This window comes from Dermochelys coriacea, chromosome 3, assembly GCF_009764565.3.
Source record: "Dermochelys coriacea isolate rDerCor1 chromosome 3, rDerCor1.pri.v4, whole genome shotgun sequence".
Lineage (NCBI taxonomy): Eukaryota > Metazoa > Chordata > Testudines > Dermochelyidae > Dermochelys > Dermochelys coriacea.
In genome coordinates, this window is record NC_050070.1 from 125,595,522 (window position 1) to 125,617,075 (window position 21,554).

General features: G+C 39.9%; 1 long non-coding RNA gene across 1 annotated transcript in view; it reads left to right on the forward strand.

Moving 5' to 3' along the window:
* Positions 1 to 3,332: 3,332 nt before the first annotated feature.
* The window catches only part of LOC122459398, a 91,472-nt gene continuing 73,250 nt past the window's right edge, over positions 3,333 to 21,554 (forward strand). The window contains exons 1-2 of the long non-coding RNA XR_006280057.1: positions 3,333 to 3,399; positions 20,470 to 20,570. This is a non-coding gene — a long non-coding RNA (uncharacterized LOC122459398). The remainder of the gene's footprint in view (positions 3,400 to 20,469; positions 20,571 to 21,554) is intronic.

The following is a 21,554-nucleotide window of genomic DNA, read 5'->3' on the forward strand; positions in this document are numbered from 1 at the left end:
TATTCAGTGAATGAGAGAGGTTCACAACACAGTTTTTTCATCCATTTAGTCATACTTCTTTTTTTTTCAACCAGGAAAGACCCCCTTGCGACGTATTGCTCTTTTCCAAGAAGTATATTCAGGCTAATTACTTTTTTTTTATTTATGAAAACTTTTAAGTACGGAAGTTCCTTGGGATAGGAGAGAGCCATACTAAGCCCCACAAATGTAAATATAATGTTTTGTTCAGAAGCCCTGCCTATATTAAGAAATCATTAAAGATGCTGAGCTAAGCCTTGAAAAGTCTGGAGAGTACAAGGAGAACCCTCCCCTTTATGCCTCCACACAGGTGTGGGGAACAAATATAATCTCTGCTTTCTCTGGGGCAGAGCAAGAGCTCATTCTTTGTATCTCTTTGAAAGTCAATAAATCCTCATTGGAGTAGATAGGATACAGGCCAAAGCTCTGCCTCCCCTACATGGGGCACATGGACAGTAACTGCACCTGTTGAAGAGGTGTAACAGCAGACGTGCTGCTCTTGTGTAAGAGAGAACTAGGGGAGAAATTCTACCTGTGGTCCCTGTGGAGTGGTGCAGCTCTGTACCATCCTGTTCCTAGTACTTGGCTGTGGCTTAAAGGCACAAATGTGTCCAAAGTGTAGACTGCACATGCAGCTTAAACTCGACCTCCTTGGTCTTATGCACTGCAGTCTTTGATGATGAGCGCCTACCACATTACTTCTCAAAAATCCAATATGCCATTTTCTCTACAATTTTAGATGTGTGTGGGGAATATTATATTTTTGCATTAAATTTTGTTTTGATTATTGTACAATAGATCTGTGGCCTTGTGGCCAAATCCTGAGTATTTGCTGTTCAGTACTTTGGATTTAGTTATTAAACTTTTCCTATGATTGAGTTCTCTTCTCTCTTAGGTCTGTATCTTAATAATTTTTTCAGCAAACGTACTATATAGATTTAAGAGGATTTATTTTACTTTTGCAGATAGCTATACCGATGTGCAATAATTTATTATGTTAAAATAGCAAATGCTGTAATTCAGAGAAATGCACCCACAGATGTATATGAAAGACAAAGTCAACTTGAAATGTGGACATTTTTAAAATGAAATGAATTAAAATAGTTACAAGTACGGCTGCTCCTTTTGAGCCCCCCCCCCCGCCAATTTTTGTGGTTTTACAATTTTAATATTTTTTAAATGTTTTTGTGCTCCTTTGGTGCTGTGTGAGAGACCTACACAAACAGGGGAAGTGACAGACTGACAATAAAGGGGAAACCATGAAATTGACTAAACACTAACCAGTGTCAAATGTGAAAACAAAATGGAAAAAGTAGAGGAAAAAGGTGTTTTCTCAAATCCCCTTCAATTATAGTAATCTTATTAGAATAATATAGTAACCTTGTATCTTTCTTGTAATCGTAGTAAGTATTACTATAAGTTGTCAGTGTCTCTTTAACAGTATATGGGTCAGCTCACAAACTGGTATATTTCCTGACTTCAATGGAGCTATAGCAGTTTACACCAGCTGAGGATCTAGCTGTCTATTTTAACAATTTCCTGTTTGGCAGTTACCCGTGTAGAAGTATAACTATTTTTGTATTTTTCATGTGACCAATTCTCACTATCTCACAGCTCCAATGTTATCTTCTCTGAAGAAAAAATATATGTTGTTTTACTGTATTGTTGTAGAAATGACCTGGAGCATTTGAAATCTGAACCTGGATCCAAATTTTGCAGCTGGACCCTTTTCTTATATGAGCTTAACCAAAACCTCAGACCCAAACACTTCTGAAATTTGGGGTTTCAATCTGGATCCAGATTTAAATTTTGTGGTTTAACAATCTCTGAATTATATTGTTTTTACATGCTCAAAGCCTATTTAATAAAGGTATGTATACCTTGCTTCCAGCTTGTGCTCACAAGTAAGGAAAAATTACTCACACATCTTTCCCAAGAATCCCCTTGTTGCAGACTACCGCTGGTCAAAAAATTCCAAATATTCAATTAAAAACATAATTTTTTAGCAAAAGAATTCCTGTATTTTGAAAAGCTCTGTAACTGGTTGAAAAAATTCAAAATTTGACTTTTTTATGGAAAAAGAGAGATTTTTTTGCAAACATTTTTTTCAACCAGCTCTTTTGTGGACATCCAAATCGGCTCCAATTAAATAAAATATTTTAAAATTGCCCATTTATATCCTTATTATTGTTCTGTGTAATGATGTGAAAAAGCAAGTGTGACATATAGAAAGTGCATATTTAAAAATGAACCTATGTGGTTTATGCTATGCAAATAATTTAAACTTTGGAAGTGGGACGCTGTGAAAAGCAGGAGGAGAAGGATAGTGTGGGGGCTGTTGTGGCTTAGATGACGAAAGGAAGGATCAGAGGTGAGGGGGCAGGACTAGAGATGGAAAAATGTTGGGTGTTTTTGCAAAATGTCATCCTCCAACTTTCGGAAGCTCCGGTGGTTTGCATCTGGATCCTATTTTAGCTGAAGTTCCACAGCTCAGAGATTTTTGCATACATTGTTTCAATTGTAGCTCATCTCTGTTTCTAATAAGTGAGAGAGCAGTTTTGTTTTTTCAAATCCTCTCTAGGTGGCAAACAAAAGACATGTACCATAGTCTGAAGGAGATGATTTGTTTAACCAATTTATTAGCCAGTGCACTGCATATCCACATAGATAGTATGCTAAACAATCTGCACCTCTATTACTGCTTAATGTACCAGGCATGATAGCTATGGAGTGCTGCTGTTCCAGTGGAAGTGACATGTTCAATGTTCAGTACCCCTAAGATGCTGTGCATTTTGCATAACCAAGCTCTCCTCCCACTTTTCCCCTAAACATTTACATATGTTGAAAGTAACTTAGGGAAAAATTACAACTGTCTCTTAAAAATTATGAGTTCTCTGATCCCAGTGTGGATTCCAGCTTGGCAGTGGGTCCTACAGCTGATATCGAAGAAATCGGAAAAGTAGTCATGCACTGTAATGCCTCCCAGAACCCCCATCTGTACACTGTAAACTGATGCAAAATCTCTGCCATTCTGCATGCTCTTCCCACATTTGTTCCCAAATGTATAGTTGGCACTAAGAGTCGCACCAGCTAGTGCAACTGTCTTTCATCAGCTGCTTTGAGGCTGTGATTTTGTTGTTGCCATCTGGATGTGATTTTAGAGCGTGACACAAGCCTAAAAATACAGGCATGCAACCATTAGCTTCTTTTTTCTCTCTGCCATGCACATGCACTATTACAAAAGTTACATTCCTTTGTTGAGAAAACATCATGTACTCTTGTAATTATTTATTTTCATTATTGCTGTTTGTTTTACAGTAGAACCTAGAAGGCCCAGATGAGATCAGAGCCCCACTATGCAAGGCTGCCTACAAACACATGGTAAGAAACTGTTCCTATCCCAGAGAACTTGTCATCTAAATAGATAAATCAGACACATAGCAAGAGGGGAAGAGACTTGTCCAAGGTTACACAGCAGGCCAATTGGAGAGTCAGAAACAGAGCCTAGATTTCTTGAATCACTAGTCTAGTTCCCTGTCTAATGGGACACATTCCATCATTATTATTTATTATAGTACCACTCAAATGCTCTAATCGGGGTTAGGTCTTCATTGCTCTAAGCACTGTATGAGCACAGAGGAAGAAATAGTCCCTTCCCCGAAGAGTCTAAATGCTGATGTACACAGGAAGGTTGCATCAGTTTAACTTAAAGTGTGAGTTTTGAACTGATTTACCTGAACTGGAGTGGATACTCTTTAACCACGTTTCTTTTGCTTTGGCTTAAGTTGATTAGGGTGCAGTTTAAACTAAATCAAAATAAGCCATTCTAAACCTGAAATAAGTGTGTTCACCCAAGAGTTTATTCCAGTTTAAATAAATTGGGTTTTAAAAGATTTTATGTTAAATTAGCACAACTTCTGCATGTAAACAAGGCCTACATATGTGTAACTTTATTCCTAGGAGTAGTCTCACTATTGGTTGCAGGACTGAAACCTAAAAAGACAAGACAAAAGCGATACAACATTGGACAATCAACAAACAAGCAAAATGCGGTGATGTTAGGTTCTCAACTTGTCTCTTGCCTGTTCACAAATAGATTGTGCCCTGGTCTTACATTGACTGTGCAGGGCAGTAATACCTTGCCTTTTATATAGTACTCTTCATCAGTAGATCTCAATGCACAGGCACTGACTTTCTTCTCTCCAGGTGGCTGCTGCACCCCACTCCAAACCGAGGCCCCACCCCACTCCACCCTTTTCTCCAATGCCCTACTCTCGCCCCACCTTTTCCCGCTCCTGCTCCACCCTCTCCCCCAAGACCTCACTCCTGCCCCACTTCTTCCTGCCCCACTTCTTCCTGCCCCTGCTCCACCTCCTCCCCTGAGCACACCCTGTCTCGTTCTGCCTCTTCCCATCCCTGTTCCGCCCCCGCCCCGCAGCACCTTCCACCCACCAACGAAGAGCTGATTGACAGAACCCACCAATCAGCTGATTGGCATGTGGCTGGTGGGTACTGAGCACCCACTAATTATTTTCTGTGGGTGCTCCATGGAGCTCCACTCATGGAGTTGGTGCCATTTTCTCAAGACCTTTCACAATCTTTAATGTATTTATTCTGCAGCACCCCTGAGAGGTAGGGAAGTGCTATTAGCCACATTTTACAGAGCGGGAATTGCACTGCACTTTATGTATGACCTAAGGTGAAATCTGGGATAGAGCAAGGAAATGAACGCAGGTCTCTCAGGTCCTAGCTTTGTTCTATAACTACTGGACCATCTTTCCTCAGCCGCCTTAGGTTTGCAGTAGACCTGCCTGGATCTTGAGTCCAGGGAGAGAGAGACAAGCAGGGGCTTTGCTGGGAGGGGGCTCAGGGAGCATTAGAACAGTCAGTGCCATGACTCTGCCTCCTTCTCCTTCCCCCACTCATGCCCATACTGTGCCCCAGCAGAGGTGACTGGATGCAAAGTGCAGAATACACTGTGTCTTGTAAATAGCTGATGCAAGGTCCCTGCAGTGGAAAATGGAAGTGCCAGAGGAACTGAGATTCCAAGATGACTCTGAGGCACAACTATTTCCTGGTGTTGTACCATATTCAGGACTGAGCCTAACGGCACAATCTAGCCCTATTTTAGTTTGCCTTTAAACCTTGTATATTTACTAGTTTTCATTTTGCTCTAACGTGTGCATTTTTTATTTTAATTTCTTTTGTATTCTTAAAATCATTGCCTATTGTTTGATTAAAAATCATTTTCTTTACAACCCTTATCAATTTACTATATTAAAAAAACCCACTCTGTTTTCCATTTGTTGTTTTTTATCAACTTTTCCTTATTCTGAGTTATGATCTCATGGTATAAGAAACATTTCTTCACTGCATTGTGGGAATGTGAAATCTTATTTGTTTCTGCCTTTCTAGATCATAGGAACATAACCCACGTAACTAGGGAGCAACTATTTCTGAGGCTGTCAGACAAAAATAAGCAGCAATTCTGTTTATCATTTCAGAGTAGCAGCCGTGTTAGTCTGTATCCGTAAAAAGAAAAGGAGGACTTGTGGCACCTTAGAGACTTTGTTAGTCTCTAAGGTGCCACAAGTCCTCCTTTTCTGTTTATCATTTATTTACTTTGTGCCTAAGCTGTTCCCAACCGCCATTTCTTTTGTAGGCATGTGGTAGTGTTAATGAGGTGTTAATGTGTTTGTAGGAGAGGCGATTATAGAAGTTGGTTTTAATCAGGGGTGTCATTTCTATTTTCTTTGCTTTGAGAGGCTGTTTACACCATAAGAGGTTGTTGGCTTACTCCTGTAGCTGGGAAAAAATATAAAATATTTATAAAATAATGTGGGGTAAAACTCCCACTGATTTCAATGGGGCAGTGTTGATCCTTTGATTGGAATGTTTGAAGAGCAAAAACATTTTCCCCAAGACATACAAGTTTTGTACTGCTTTAACTAGCAGTTTGAAACTTGTATAGTTAAGGTATTACAACCCCTTAGTATGGATGCAATTATACAGCATAAAAGTATAAATATAGGGGAATAAGCTACATTAGTATAACTGTGTGCACAATAGGGTTTGTATCTATTTTAAAAATTGCACCCCTAGCAGAAATAGTTATCAATACATAATCTGTGTGCAGACAGGATACAAGTTTTGAGGTTTATAACCATTAGGTAAGCATCACTAACGTACAAAGTCAAAACAAGGCATCTGAAGTGTGATTTTTGGGGATGACAAAATGTAAACGTCGTCTTGTCATGCATTAAAAAAAATTTCTTTAGCCCTCTTCCTTGTGAAGAGTGGAATTGGAAGCTTCTTATTGTGATTTCTAAAAATCAGGGTTGATTCACACTGCGTCCTCCATCATTACCCAGAGCTGCTCTTTGGGACCCAGGAAACTGGTAGCCAAGAAACCTATGAACTTCTGGTAGGGTTGTGAAAAGGAGGATGTCTTTGGGTTTTGTGTTAACTTGGTGGGAAATTGTCCAAGTAAAATCAATCATGGAAGACAGCACAGTTGAACTCAGAACTTTGCCAATTTTTTGAAAAATAACCTAATTTTTATTCAGCCAGCTCAGTGTCAATTAAGCATGTCTTAGTATGTTTGGAATGGTTTGCTGTGGGGCCCTAGCAATAGGGGAAATGGAATTGTGTGGGTTTTGTGAGGTTTGCACCTCACCAGAAAAGAGTATTTGCAGCTAAGGAACTTGGAACAATTGCTTGTTTTTCAATAGTGATGTTCTCACCCTTTTACAGCAAACCACATTTGAATTAAGCACTGATAAAACTTCAGACTGGTCCTCCTTGGAAATTAGGGAGGAAAAACGGTATTGACATTTGCTCATTTACCATACTCACAAGCAGAAAATGATGCCAAGCTAGAATGAAGACTCAGTTGAAAGCAATGTTTCAGTCAATATGGTGTGGCAGAAAGGATTCCTGATTTTTCCCTTCATGGGCCCAGATGTCACTCCCAGGCACTGTTCCCTCTAAGCTGTGTGCGTGCACATAGATCCTAAACCCCGCGCACACGGCGAAATACCGCGCGCACAAAAATTTGCACAGAAGCACAATAATTTGCCAATTGTCAAAAAATGAATTTTTCTCTTCTGTGAAGTTGAAGCAAAAGCCATAGTGTGACTGCCTGATTATGGACTGAGGAGCATTTACATGAGGCAAATGCAAATGTATGCTAGAGAAACTTGGCTGACCACCATCTCTCAGACATGAAAGTTCATTCTTGTCTGAGGTTTAAACTTGCAGCTGCTTGAGATTTTTCCTGACCTGCCCATTCCCCCTCTATCTCCTTCTAGCCTCTATCCCTCACCAAAACATCAGGAGCAGGGAAAACCCATACAGGCAACTAGATGAGAGAGAGAGAGAGTGTGTGCGCGTGAGTATACAGTTCTCTCTCTCTCTCTCTCTATATATATAGTTCCTTCACTACCCAGCCATTGTGATCCCATTTCTGTTCTTTCATCAACTGCGTGGTATTTCGCCGTGTGCGCGGGGTTTAGGTGTATGTGTTTTGGGGTTTAGATCTATGTGCACACGGCAATCCTCTCACTCACTCACTCACTCACTCACTCACTCACTCACTCACTCACTCTCAAGAACATTATTTTACTGCTCAGAAGCCTCCTGGTTTTTTAGACTGCAGTAATAAACTGACATAGCTTTACTGAAGTTAATGAGCTGACGGTCTAATCTGTAGATTATATTATGAAAATTTTAAGTATTGAATTTTACTTAACTAAAGGAACTTGGTTATATGAAGTATACAATGTTTCCTTAAGTCTGTAGATCATTTTAGAATGCATCCGTGCTAGGCAAAATAAGAACATAAGAATGACTATACAGGGTCAGACCATCTACTCAAGTGTTCTGTCTTCCAACAGTGGCCAATGCCAGATGCTTCAGAGGGAATGAACAGAACAGGTCAATTATCAAGTGATCCCTCCCCTGATGTCCAGTCCCAGCATATGGCAATCAGAATTTGAGACACCCAGAGCATAAGGTTGCATCTCTGATCATCCTGGCTAATAGTCATTGATCAACCTATCCTCCATGAACGTATCTATTTCTTTTTTGAACCCGTTATTGTCATGGCCTTCACAACATCCTCTGGCAAAGAGTTCCACAGGTTGACTGTGCATTATGTGAAGAAATACTTGCTTCTATTTGTTTTAAACCTGCTGCCTATTAATTTCATTGGGTGACCCCTAATTCTTGTGTTATGAGAAGGAGTTAATAACACTTCCTTATTTACTTTCTTCACACCATCATGATTTTATAGACCTCTATCATATCCCTCCTTAGTCATCTCTTTTCCAAGCTGAAAAGTCTCATTAATCTCTCCTCATCTGGAAGCTGTTCCATACCCCTAATAATTTTGTTGTCCTTTTCTTTACCTTTTCCAATTCTAATATATTTTTTTCTGAAATGGGGCCACCACATCTGCAAGCAGTATTCAAGATGTGCGCATACCATGGATTTATATATAGGCAATATGATATTTTCTGTCTTATTATCTATCCATTTCCTAATGATTCCGAACGTTCTATTTGCTTTTTTGACTGCTGCTGCACATTTTGTGGATCTTTTCAGAGAACTATCCACAATGACTCCAGATCTCTTTCTTGCGTGGTAACAGCTAATTTAGACCCTCCTCACTTTATATGTATAGTTGACCTTATGTTTTTCAACGTGCATTACTTTGCATTTATCAACATTGAATTTCATCTGTCATTTTGTTGTCCAGTCACCGAGTTTTGTGAGATGTCTCTGTCTTGCAAATGGTTGCTCCCAAACATAGCGCTTACTATCATGAGTAGTCCTGTTGAAGTTAATAGGACCAGCTATGGCAGCAATGCACTTAATAATAATTGTTTGCAGGATGACTGAGTCCTAAAATACTATTGCAGTACTGTTAAAAGAAAAGAAATCTGAAATATCTTGTAATTGGAATGGGGGGGGGGTGGAGGAGGAGAGAGAGAATTGTATATTTGTTCCTAAATGTCGCAAATAACTATTAAAATCTGACAATGAGGATAGACTATAGGAATCCTAAATACAAATAGTGATTCTATGTACCTAGTGAGATTATGTAAAATGACTGACCTTGATCTGAGGATAGACCTCTTTAACACAATCAATACAGGTGCAATCTGATAAGAACATTCTACTGTTTTATTAAAGTGCATCTAATTCAAAACTCAATAACTCTCACAAATCCTTAATCAGAGAAGACATCCTGGGAGGTATTTAGGTGAGTGATCTTATAATTCTTGCTCTCTCCTTGTTAGGATAGCGTTTTACAGATATACATATCTGTTTTCTCTTTGCCGTCTCTGCAATAATTCTCTTCCTTTATCTGCATGGTTTTGTTGACTATGATGCATTTAGCAAGCTTTTCTTTATTTAGAGAGGCTGAGTCAAGTGTCAGTCTTTGCTCACCTCATCCCCCAGCAGGGCCAAGCTTGTAAAGGGCAGATCTATTTTCCTTAATGGCATACCGGGGCCTACAGACTCATACACAGTATATGAGTATTGCTCTGGAGGAGGGACTCCATTCACACTTTCCTTCTCACCCAGGGTGATCAGGGCTTAATAAAAATAATCTCTCCAGGTGCCGCATTATGTGACAGTTTACATAAAATGAAAGCAGAAAGCAATTATTGTGTTTCTGGAAATGATTTTAAATCAAAATGATACATATTGAATAAGACAAAATAAGCACAAGGTGGAGCGCTCCACCTGCACTGTTTACTCTGAGGTAATTATTATCCTTTCCAGGTGATCCTCAGCATGCTCCATGATAATGTAAAAGAAATTGCCATTTGGAACAGTTGAACTGAGTGTTGATTTATAGTCACCGACGTTCACATAAGGCAGATTGAGGGCATTAGGTCTTTGGTTTAAGTGCAAACAACTGCACACAGTTAGCTATATGCATGGCTCACGGCTTTAGCCCATACAGCACTCCAGCACTCTATACTTTTGGATATAGATATTTTTTAAAAAATCTAATAGGTTTTTAGATTTAACCTCAAACTATAGGCTATGCACAGTCACAGAGACTCAGGCAGCTCCATGGTCACTATCGCAGCTTCAGGACGGCTGTAGCCTCCACGACAGTTGTGCCCATCCTGGGTGTTTGGCCAGTAGGTTCCCTCCCCCCTTCCCCCCCACACTACAGGGGTAATTGGGTACAATTCTATGACCTGTGTTATACAAGAGGTCAGATTAGATGGTCTAATGGTCCCTTCTAGTCTTAAACTCCATAAATCTGTGAATCCTCTGCGAGGACTATCGATTTGCAAATAAAAATGGATTAGGATAATTTAGCAATATAGGCCCTGAATCTGATTTTACTGGTGTAATTTCATTGTGCTAAGATCATAAATGTGGATGCAGCCAGGTCCAATATAAAAAGTATAAGACCCTGTAAGTAAATTCTTCTCATTGTCACCATCTTCTTCATACTGGTCGTGGGTTGTTCCTCACCTTGCAGGTCTGAATGGTGCTTATGGCAATCCAGTACTGTGCAACCCAGTCTTCAGTGAAAAAAATATGACAGGTTTCAGAGTAGCAGCTGTGTTAGTCTGTATTCGCAAAAAGAAAAGGAGTACCCGTGGCACCTTAGAGACTAACAAATTTATTAGAGCATAAGCTTTCGTGAGCTACAGCTCACTTCATCGGATGCAAGTGAGCTGTAGCTCACGAAAGCTTATGCTCTAATAAATTTGTTAGTCTCTAAGGTGCCACGGGTACTCCTTTTCTTTTTGAAAAAAATATGTCATCCTTACAGATCTCAAAGCACTCAAATTTGAATCACTGAGGTGTAACTTAAAAACAGCCCCTTCTGGGGTGGAATAGAGCAACTGTTTAGCAGTACCCCTTGTCCTACACAACAGTTTAGGATTGGAAGGGAAAAGCACCATTTTCAAATTGCAATAGACTGAAAGATTGTTGGGAAGGGAGAATAGCATTCCAGATGCTTTATTTTGTCCACAACTACATACGACAAAAAGAAAAGGAAGACTTGTGGCACCTTAGAGACTGACAAATTTATTTGAGCATAAACTTTCGTGAGCTACAGCTCACTTCATCGGATGCATTCAGTGGAAAATACAGTGGGGAGATTTATATACACAGAGAACATGAAACAATGGGTGTTACCATACACTCTCGTTACAGTATGTATGGTAACACCCATTGTTTCATGTTCTCTGTGTATATAAATCTCCCCACTGTATTTTCCACTGAATGCATCTGATGAAGTGAGCTGTAGCTCACGAAAGCTTATGCTCAAATAAATTTGTTAGTCTCTAAGGTGCCACAAGTCCTCCTTTTCTTTTTGCGGATACAGACTAACACAGCTGCTACTCTGAAATCTACATACGACAGTTTTATATTAATCTAATACAGCCATGGTTTGTGAACAAGTTCTGCGCTTATGCCAGAGTGGTTTGGCTCTAAAGAATTCCCACCCCGGCTGGAAAATAAGGATACCAGAGATCTAATTAAAAATGGGAGTTTGAGATACACAATAAGACTTTAAACTCCTCTGGCATTTAATGGAATTTGTTGTGGTGCTAAAATAGTATTTCACACCCCCTCCCCCCGTCATTTTGACATGAAAAACATTAGAGAATATTTGATTTTACTGTGGAACAAATTAGGGTAATAATGAGTCTTTGAGAGAAAAAATGTGCACAAACTGGTTCAATTGCATTTAAAATGTGCCTGTTAAAATAGAGCACATACATGAGGAGATGGCTGTTACTTAATCAACAGATTTTTAGTTTATGAGCTGTGGGCCCTTTCAGTGTTGTGTTTGACAATTCTTTTTAACACTAGCTATCTAAGTGCACACAAAAGAGTGGGGTTATCAGCCTATATATATTATGGGTGCGAGGAGCATGTAAACAGTTGGACTGCAACTCCTGTTAGACAATCAAGAATTCAAGGTGGTTCCAGAACTCATTGGGCAGATAACTTCTCCCTATATTTGCTGTTTGACAGGATGGGGGATTGGTGATCTCCATACCACCTGGCAACTAACTACTTTGTTTTTAAGATCTGCTAGATTTTTTAATTTACAAGGCTGAGTTCATTTAATTTCATAGAATCATTCATTGCTAATGGCTAAATTCTGCCCCAAATTGCATGAAGGGTCTCAATTGATTGGGCCCTAAAATATTTATTTGATGATTAGATTTGTAATGTACCCATTGCTCATATGCGTGTTGTTACTCCATCAGTATTATAAATAAGAGAGATGCTCTGTTGCATGTTTTTAATTCAAGCGTAGATGAGAACAGCAGAGAAAATGGCAAGAACTAGTGGTCTCAAAACCCAGGAAGCCCACATTCCAGTTCTGACCATGACTCTTTCTGTGAGCTTGGGCAAGTCATTTAACTTGTCTGCCTCCATTCCTCTGCTTGTAAAATAGAAATAATCATATGTATCTCACAGGAGCGTTGTGAGGTTCAGTTAGTGGGACAGATTCAGTGACGATAGGGACTGCTCCAGCTCCCACTGAAATCAATGGAAAAACTCTCAATGATATCAGTGGGGTAGAATCAGACCCGTAATGCTGGGAAGTGTGCATTACACTTCCTTGCACCACCAAGCCCCTTTTGCTACAGGGAAGCTTCACTGTGAGGGAATGGAGGTGGTTTCTCTCTGGCTACAGCAGCTTTAGTTTATGGCCAAAACTTCATAAGTGCCCTACCAGGGAAGTCTGCTGAAGGAATGGATTGAATCAATGCACTCCTGCTCCTCAGGACACAGCCCTTTTTTAGGTAGCCCTGACCACTTTTTGGACTGTGCTGGTCCCTATCTCTCTCTCCTCCACTCCAGTAAAAGTTAGGCAGTGGCCCTTTCTGCAGCTATAAACTCCCCCTCATCAGACTTTCTTATTCTTTGGTCCTCCACTAGTATTTACCTTCATAAAACCCTAGGGTGAATTTGTCCCAGCCTTTGTAAAGCACTATAGAAGTCTTAAGCACTATTGTTATTTGTCACCTGCTGATTGTGGATGATAATTATGGAAAGTTCTACTTGAGGAAAAAAATTCACTGAGATTTTGATCAGTTGTAAACAGTGACAACAAATCATATATGCAGCGTTGTTGTAGCCCTGTTCATCCAAGGATATCAGAGAGACAAGGTGGGTGAGGTAATATCTTTTATTGAACCAACTTGTGGAGGTGAGTGAGACAAGTTTTGAGTTTACACAGAGCTATTCTTCAGAACTCTTTATAAGCTCAAAAGCTCGTCTCTCTCACCACCAGAAGTTGGTCCAATAAAAGATATTACCTCAGTCACCTTATCTCTCGAACAAACCATATGGTCCTTTAAAGTCTGAAATAAGTATGTAATTATGGGTCTTTTTTGTGAATTGGGTCACTTTACATTAAACAGGAATATATGTAAGACAAGTGCAGCAGGTCCTTTTAAGAAAATCATACCTCCCCGCCCCAGAATGAGAGTGGGAGATATGCCATTTTATTTGGCTAATCAGTGATATATTAATATAAAATAAGTAACTGAAAATGTTTAAGCAGGGAACACCAAATGAGAGGGCTTGTTTCACAGCTGGGATGGCTTGTTTTTATAAAAGCATCTAAAAATAAAAATCAAGAAGTGTGTGTGTGTGCACGTGCACTTGCATTTTCCAGTAGTGTTTTATATAAGTATACTACTCTGACTAATTATACACAGAAATTCAGGCTGTGAACATCTGACAAATTTTTCTGCACTAAACAAGCCTATCATTTTAAAGTCCCATATAAAATCATTATGACTGATACAGTCAGTGGCCTTGTGTTTAAATAGATTTTGGTTTGGAATGTGTGTCACTGTGGTGTAGGCTCACAGGCTTACATGGCATGCAAATGCAGGCAAAAGAAAACAGTATATGTGAGCTGCCAGGAGGTCTTATAAAAATTTGCATAAAATCTTACTCATAAATAGAATGGGGAAGGCAGACACCTTAGTGCAACCTTTGATTATATAGTCACGGTTAGCAGCTGTTCCAGCCAAAAATGCAGGAAGCATTTAATGTAATCTTTCTGTGTAATGTAATCAGACTGTGTCTGAGGGATCTCTTACAATACTCTGATAGGTTTCAGAGTAGCAGCCGTGTTAGTCTGTATTCGCAAAAAGAAAAGGAGTACTTGTGGCACCTTAGAGACTAACAAATTTGTTAAATTTGTTAGTCTCTAAGGTGCCACAAGTACTCCTTTTCTTTTTGCGAATACTCTGATAGTCAACGATTAAGTGTGGTCAAGGACAGTCAAATTGTTTTATTGAACATAACTAGGCTTGGTAGAATTCAATTTTTTAAAATTATTTGGATGGAAAATATCGATGTCTATTTGTAAACTTTTTTATTTTTATCAATTTAAATTTTCACACTCGTGTGAAATTATGAGGGGTCAAGATCACATGTAAAATATACAGAGTAAATATCTTTAAATCAAACTCTAATAAATTCACAACCAGCATTTTTCTTTCTTTGCCTATCTATACATTTCTATTATCATCACTGGAAATATTTGTTGTCAGTTGGTACGTGTCCTGTGAAATCGATGTTTACTGACATTTATCAATATAAATTTAATCCTTCCAAGCCTAGACATAACTTGGCGAAGACTAAGGAAAATGTGTGTGATCTTAATGGCTCAAAGCTTTTATTACTTACCCAACAGGTGATTTTTAAAATGTACTTGCTTGCCTTTTTGTCAAATGCAAAGAGAAATAGGTGGCTTTAAATATTGTTAGTTGGAAACAGCAAGAGAAAGAACAGCAGTCCTCTGATGTCAGCCTGCAAATTGGTCTAAAGAGGACCTGAAGGCAAACAGAGAGACTTCTAGAAATCCCAGGAGTGCTGTAAAAGATGAGACTATAGGAATAGTGTCATTTCATGTAGGACAGCATTCAAATTACGTGACAAATCTATGCAAAGGATAATAACCACACTGTTGAAGAATGGAAATCTGCCCTTTAAGAATATGTGCCTTCCAGTGGGGTCTCAGGAGAAATCCATCTTAGATAACCAAGAGCTGCAGATCCTCTACCTGACTTGTTTAATCTCTCTCTAATGTAGAGAAGTCCATAGGAATGATTAAGGAGATCAAGGGATTTGGAAGATGAGCACACTTGATTTGGGAGAGAACTAGTAGGCACTTCTGAAATATGTTTCCTGTCTAAGGGATGGAAGCAGTTTCCAGAATCATCATCTGTTCATCAATCAAAGGGAAGCCAGGATTACCTTTTCTATTTCAATTACAGAGTCCAGGGTGTAATGAAAGTGAGCTGAAGCTCTAGCAAGAAATTTTAGTCTCCGTTACAATTCTGCTGACAGAAAAGTGTCCTAGAATAATAATATATTGAGTTTAGATGCTGCATTCCAAAGGATCACAAAGCACTTTACAGATGGTCTATTGTATATACAGGGTAGCACATCACCGCTCCTGACATACAGTCAGTCACCTCTGGAGTGGACCACAGCATTTGTTTGGCAACACTCCACGAGATTAAAAGAAAGAAAGTGAAAAAGAATACTAGGTCCATTTGAAACCATGGGGAAATGTAAGTGGACAGAATGTATCCATCGAACCTGGAATTTGACCAGGACACTGCAGCTAACACATTACTCTTGTGAAAGTGCCATGCAATCTGTAATGACCAGGAATAATCAGGACCTTGATTTTTACTCTCCTTGGAAAGACCTCCAACATTACAGTGCATCAAAAGAAGAGCTTTAGCACTGGCTCAGTATTGACTGAGAGGAAAGAGTGCCACCTACTGAAGCATCAACACCACACCTTGCAGCAGTTTGGGTTTTCTCTGAAGGTCTCCTATTGAAACACTGGCCATTCCCAATCCTGTTTAGTTTGTGAAATGTGACAAGATTATCTCACAGGATGGAACGGCTGCGAGTTAATCATAAACAGGTTTACATGAAGGTGACCGCTGACTTTAGAATGAAAGCAAATGCAGAGAGTAATCAACTGATTTCCACCAGTAAGATTTGCCCTGTAGTGAATCTGAGGCCTTTCTATAGCTGGGAGTAGACAGGAACAATGAAGTGCAACTTTTACTTAGATGAACGTTTGCTAGATTATCTCAGGATCTGATCGTGATCTTGATTTCTTTCATGTGGGCCTCATAGATTTGCTCTGTACAGTTAAAGTTCTTTGAGGGGTTTAGGATTAAAGCAGGATTGAAATACGGTAGAGAACTCTGTAATGATACATTAGAAGCTTAGCCAGATAACCTAAATGGATGGAAAACATATGGGGGTGTAATTTAGTTGGAGATTAATCCATTGCACCTTGGAAAGGTATGGAAAATTCTAACTGTTCAGAAAGATGCCCTATCAGGAGGGATCTTTTAGACAGGAAAAGCACATTTTCTAAGCCCCCCCAGAAAAATGGTTGTCTGGGGGAGGGGGATTTCATGCACTGCCATTCCAGCCTATTGTTTGCAGAAATAGTTGAGGAAATCTCCCCTTCCATTTTATGCCATTTTTGGAGAACACATCCAGGATCAAAAAATGAGATGATTTGCCTATGTCTAGACATAGATGGATGTAGCTGGTAGTCCAAAGAGAGGTGGGGGTTACCTCCCTGATGGGGAAAAAAAACCCCAACAACAAAAACATCCTACAGTGATTGGATCTAGGATAGCTATAAAAAAGGAAAGTTAACTTTCCTAAGAAGGTTTCAGAGTAGCAGCCGTGTTAGTCTGTATTCGCAAAAAGAAAAGGAGTAAATGCATCCGATGAAGTGAGCTGTAGCTCACGAAAGCTTATGCTCAAATAAATTTGTTAGTCTCTAAGGTGCCACAAGTACTCCTTTTCTTTTTCCTAAGAAGGTCATTTGACCTGAAATGGCAAAAATCTGAGGTTTGGGGATTGTTTTTAATCTAAGGCACAAGGGTGAATGAACCCCGCAGGGGTTATGGTAAAATGGGTGTTGTTAAAATCCGTCCCTAAATACACAAATGAGCCTGCAAAAAATTACCAGGAAGTTTATTACAGCCACCTGCTAATCTGGTTGCTCTCAGTCTGTTCTCTAAACTAGGAGTAGTGGAAGAACAGGAACATCATGGATTAAGCAGGCTCCTCCTCCAAGAGGTATTATTACCCAGGGAAGTTGGAAGTCAGGAAAGCTGGAATTTGGATTTCACCCAAGGGATTTCTCTTGTGCTGTCTGTGGGAAACCTTTGTAAAACGGCCTCTACCTTTTCCTGTATTTCCTTTGGCTGAAACCAGCCTTATTCTTCTGCATGGACTCTAGCTGAAGAAATGTAATTTCCTTGACATACAGACAGGCTTGGGGATCTTTTACTTTGCTTAGAGCTGGGATGAGGAAAGCTATTTACTATGCATTTTGACTAGCAGGCTTTGGAGGAAAATGATGTTTTGTATCACTGCTTAGTGATTGAAAAGACCTATTCAGGCTTCATTGTGGGGGGTGGGTGAGCCTCTTGGTGATACCCCAAAATAAGGCACAATAGGTACTCAGTTTGCAGTTTCACTATTTCTAGATGCTGGTTATTTACAATCGTCTTAAATTCAGGCCCTTGCACCATCCCCACCAAATGAACAGGTCCAACCACATTCTTAGGGGAATGTTGTCTCTTGTGGACTCTGTGGGGTTCAGGAAGGCTCATGTGTCTGCTCATTTGGACATTCACTTCTAGACTGTCCTGTGTCACAGCACTGTGTGCATCCTCCCTGTTAGAAGAAGTACAGGGTTTCCTCTTTAAAAAGGTGGTGTGCTGCACCCTCTGAGGGTGATCACACTTTTGCAGATATTCAGCACCTTCCTGGCATTAAACCTTCACCTGATGTGACGTTGGTTCTTTCCCAGTGACAGTGTAAAGGGCAGGCAGCACGTGAAAGAGTTGCTGTGAGGTGGCCGAGGGAGAAGGAGAGTTCAATTGACTCTGTGTCTCAGTGCTTTTCTATGTGAAGATTAAGGCTCCAACCATGTCAACCATCTTCTCTGAAAAAGGCTGTCAGAGTGCAGTACTTTTATCAGATTATCTCCTTTCTTTTAGAGGTCACAATAGTTCTTAGAGGTTAAGAGAGAGACAAAAGCCTCATTAATTTTGGAATGTCAAGTGAACTCAATAAAGCACCATGGAGATTTTTTTCCATAGGAACCTGAAAAGTTGCTTAACAGATGTGAAATTGAGGGAAAGTGTCCTGCTTAGGGGTCTCTGTGCTAATAAGATACAGTGGCAAACTTCCCCAGTCTGCCTCTAGACAATATAGGAGTGTGTTCCATTCATGACCTTCTTAGCAAGGTTCGTTCTAAACTGGAACTTGAGGCATTTTAAAGAAAAGCTCATAGTCTTTAAGAGATGGAGGATTAAAAGAAGGTTTCTTTTAAAAGACAGGGGTTTCTTCTGAGTCCTGCACTCATAGAGATGTTTGATCAAAGGGCCACAGCCACAAGTCTTTACATTATCTGGACAGATGTTCCTGAAGAAAGGGTTCAGTAACTCCGAAGAAATCTGAAATGGAGCCAGAGGGACTTTGCTGGAACTGGACTAAAGGATTGTTGTTGAGCAACAACTAGTGGTCTTGGGTGATCTTGTTTGTTTAAAACTCAGTAAACAGATTTACAGCTTGGACTTTGGTTCAAAGTTAAACAAATAATAGAAATGTAAGAAGACAGTTAAAGAGGCAAGGTTAAACGTGTGTTTTCAGATCAAAACCCTTGTTAAACTGGCCTCTTCAAGTGTCCTTGAACACTTCTTTGCTTTGAGTTTTCTTGATGATCTAAGATGGGTTTCTTTTGAGTGCACATAAAAAGTCACATTGTTTCTTGTAGATTCTTCTAGTCTGAGACTTGGATCTCTACCCAAGCTCTATTCTGGAATCAGGTTTGTTATTATCATATCAATATATGTCTGAACTGAGCTCAGTGCAGGGATGGAGGGGCTGCTGTCGGGAAACTGGTTATGGCTGGTTATTGATTCTCAGACAGCATAGCCTCAGTGTGAGTTAAAACAGCATCGGGCTGCTCTAAGCTATGTCACTGGAGATCATTTGTCCATGGAGGATCAATAGCTGCACTTTGCCTCGACCCCACCCTTTCCTCCTGCAGGAGCTAAATCTCCTGGCTTTCCACCAGGGAGTTTTCCATTGATGTGTTGCAGCCAGAATCCATCTCCTTTGTGTTTTTTGTACAGTACAAAGGGAGCCAAGTGTAATGCAAGATCTAGTTTTCTTTTCAATGTGCATGCCTCTACCTGATGTGAGTAAAGGCTGTCCAGACAGAGTGCTAAGGATCCCCACTGTTGTCCATTCCCTTTGTTTTCTCTACTGCTTAATCAGGTGGCTGCCAAATGCACCCTTTCTTCTACTGCTCCACTAGACCAGCAATTGACAAACATGACAACAAGGTAGCAATTGTTTTGTGAATGGTGATAGGGATCTAGATGGAGACCACCAGAATCAAAGCATCAGTGATCTAAACTGGGCCTTCAGAGTGGAGCGGCAAGTGCAGTAGCCCACTGTTTCACCCCTGATTATTACACCATCACCTTGGTTCCCTGCTGCTCTGCTGATTGGGTGCAATTGAGGACTGTGGAGAAGGCCAGTGCAAGGCCTATGCGCTACATATGTTCCAATTAAGCCCTCAAAATAGGGCTAAAGTAGGACTTATGTGGCGCATAGGCCTTGTGCTAGCTTTCTGCACAAGGGTGAATTTCATCCATGGGAACTATGTTGGTGCTTTCTATGAAGGGCTGCTTCTAAGTGCTAGGTATGTGAAGAAATCTACTGTCCAAGCATTGGCTATGGCAGAGCAGAGCTCACTGGAAACTGCTTCATCTATTATTAAGGTAGTTAGGGTGGGCCTACTAAATTCAATGAGACTTGGGTGAATTTATTCCTGGAAAGAAGAGAATGGTAGGATGTCTCTCCAAGGTGTTTACTTGGCTGGTTCTGTCTTGTCCCACAGTTGATGTGTGCATTTGTAGTACCAGTTATTTGCATACTTTCCTCTTTTCAGCTCCATGACTCACAGGGATCAAAACTGCCAAATGCAGCAGTGATTAGATTAGCTGGTTCCGTAGGAAATCCAGCGTCAAACAAGGACCAGGGTGGGTGTATTTGAGAGACTGGAGTCCATATTAGCCCTGTTGTCAGACTTACTTTCTGCAAGGAGCCAATTCTTGGAATAACATTTCATAATCTCTGGTTTCTAACTAGCCAGTTTTCCCAGGCCAAATTATTCTGTCCAAGGTGTTTTATTTTTCTTTTCACATACCGTAGAATGGTGTGAAAAGAAGGGGGGGGGGGAAAGGAGTGTTAAAATGACTGTTACAAATTCAGAAATGTAGGAGAATAATGAGAAAAACATAACCTTCTCCCCTTCCAAAAATCATCACAGAAGAATAATAATGTTTTTAATTTCTGCAGCACCTTTCATCAGACTCTCAAAGCACTTTGCAAACATGGATCAAGCTTTGCAACAGTCAAGCTTCAGATTGGCAATAAGGCATAAGCTGTTAACACTAAGGGTAAGTAACCATTGGAACAATTTACAAAGGGTCGTGTGGGATTCTCCATCACTGACAATTTTAAAATCAAGATTGGATCTTTTTCTAAAAGATATACTCTAGGAATTATTTTGGGGAAGTTCTATGGCCTGTGTTATTCAGGAGATCAGATGATCAAATGATCCCTTCTGGCCTTGGAATCTGTGACTCTATGAACACTTAAGTGATTTTTGGGGGAGCCATTTTACAGATGAGGGACATTGAGGCAGAAAGAGGCTTAATGACATCCCCAAAATCAGGCAACTCCCCCCCACCAAGAAAAACAGTGGCAAAGGAAGGCATAGACCCCCAAGAGTCCCAGCTCCTTATCTACTACCCTAATCATTATACAGAGTATATTTTCACTGCACTACAAAAATATGAATACAAGAAACCAAAAAAAGCCAAAGGAAACACATTTCCTGTAAATGTGTGAAAAGGATATGTTTGGTCTAATAATCTTGAACACATTTCTTTTGAAAGCATAATTTATTAAAATAAGCACGTGTAATTTTGCAATTATAAATACAATATGTGCATTAAACACATTCATTAAGAAGTTATGCTTTTAAAACTGCAAATCACTAACTAAATGCATTTTACAATGTTTTAATGAGCACTTTTTCATATGGTATTAATATCCATTAGCTATGTTAATACAACTAATGCTAATAATGTACAAAGCCATTATTTTGCTACAAAGTCAATAATGGTTGGTAGTGATTCCAAGACTGAACTGCCTGAGAGGGTTTATATTGTGTTTAGTGCAGTGGTAAAAGTACCACTGAATTTCTCTCTCTCTTAACTAAATTCTGGCTGCTTCCATGGAGGGTAATTATCTGGGTTAGGTGGATGTCTGTGGGGTGATTTTGGAGGGGTTCTATGAATCAACAAAGATGCTGGGTAGAAATATCACACAGGTGCCTTTCTGTCTTCCATAAAGCAACACCAGGATATAGGGGCATT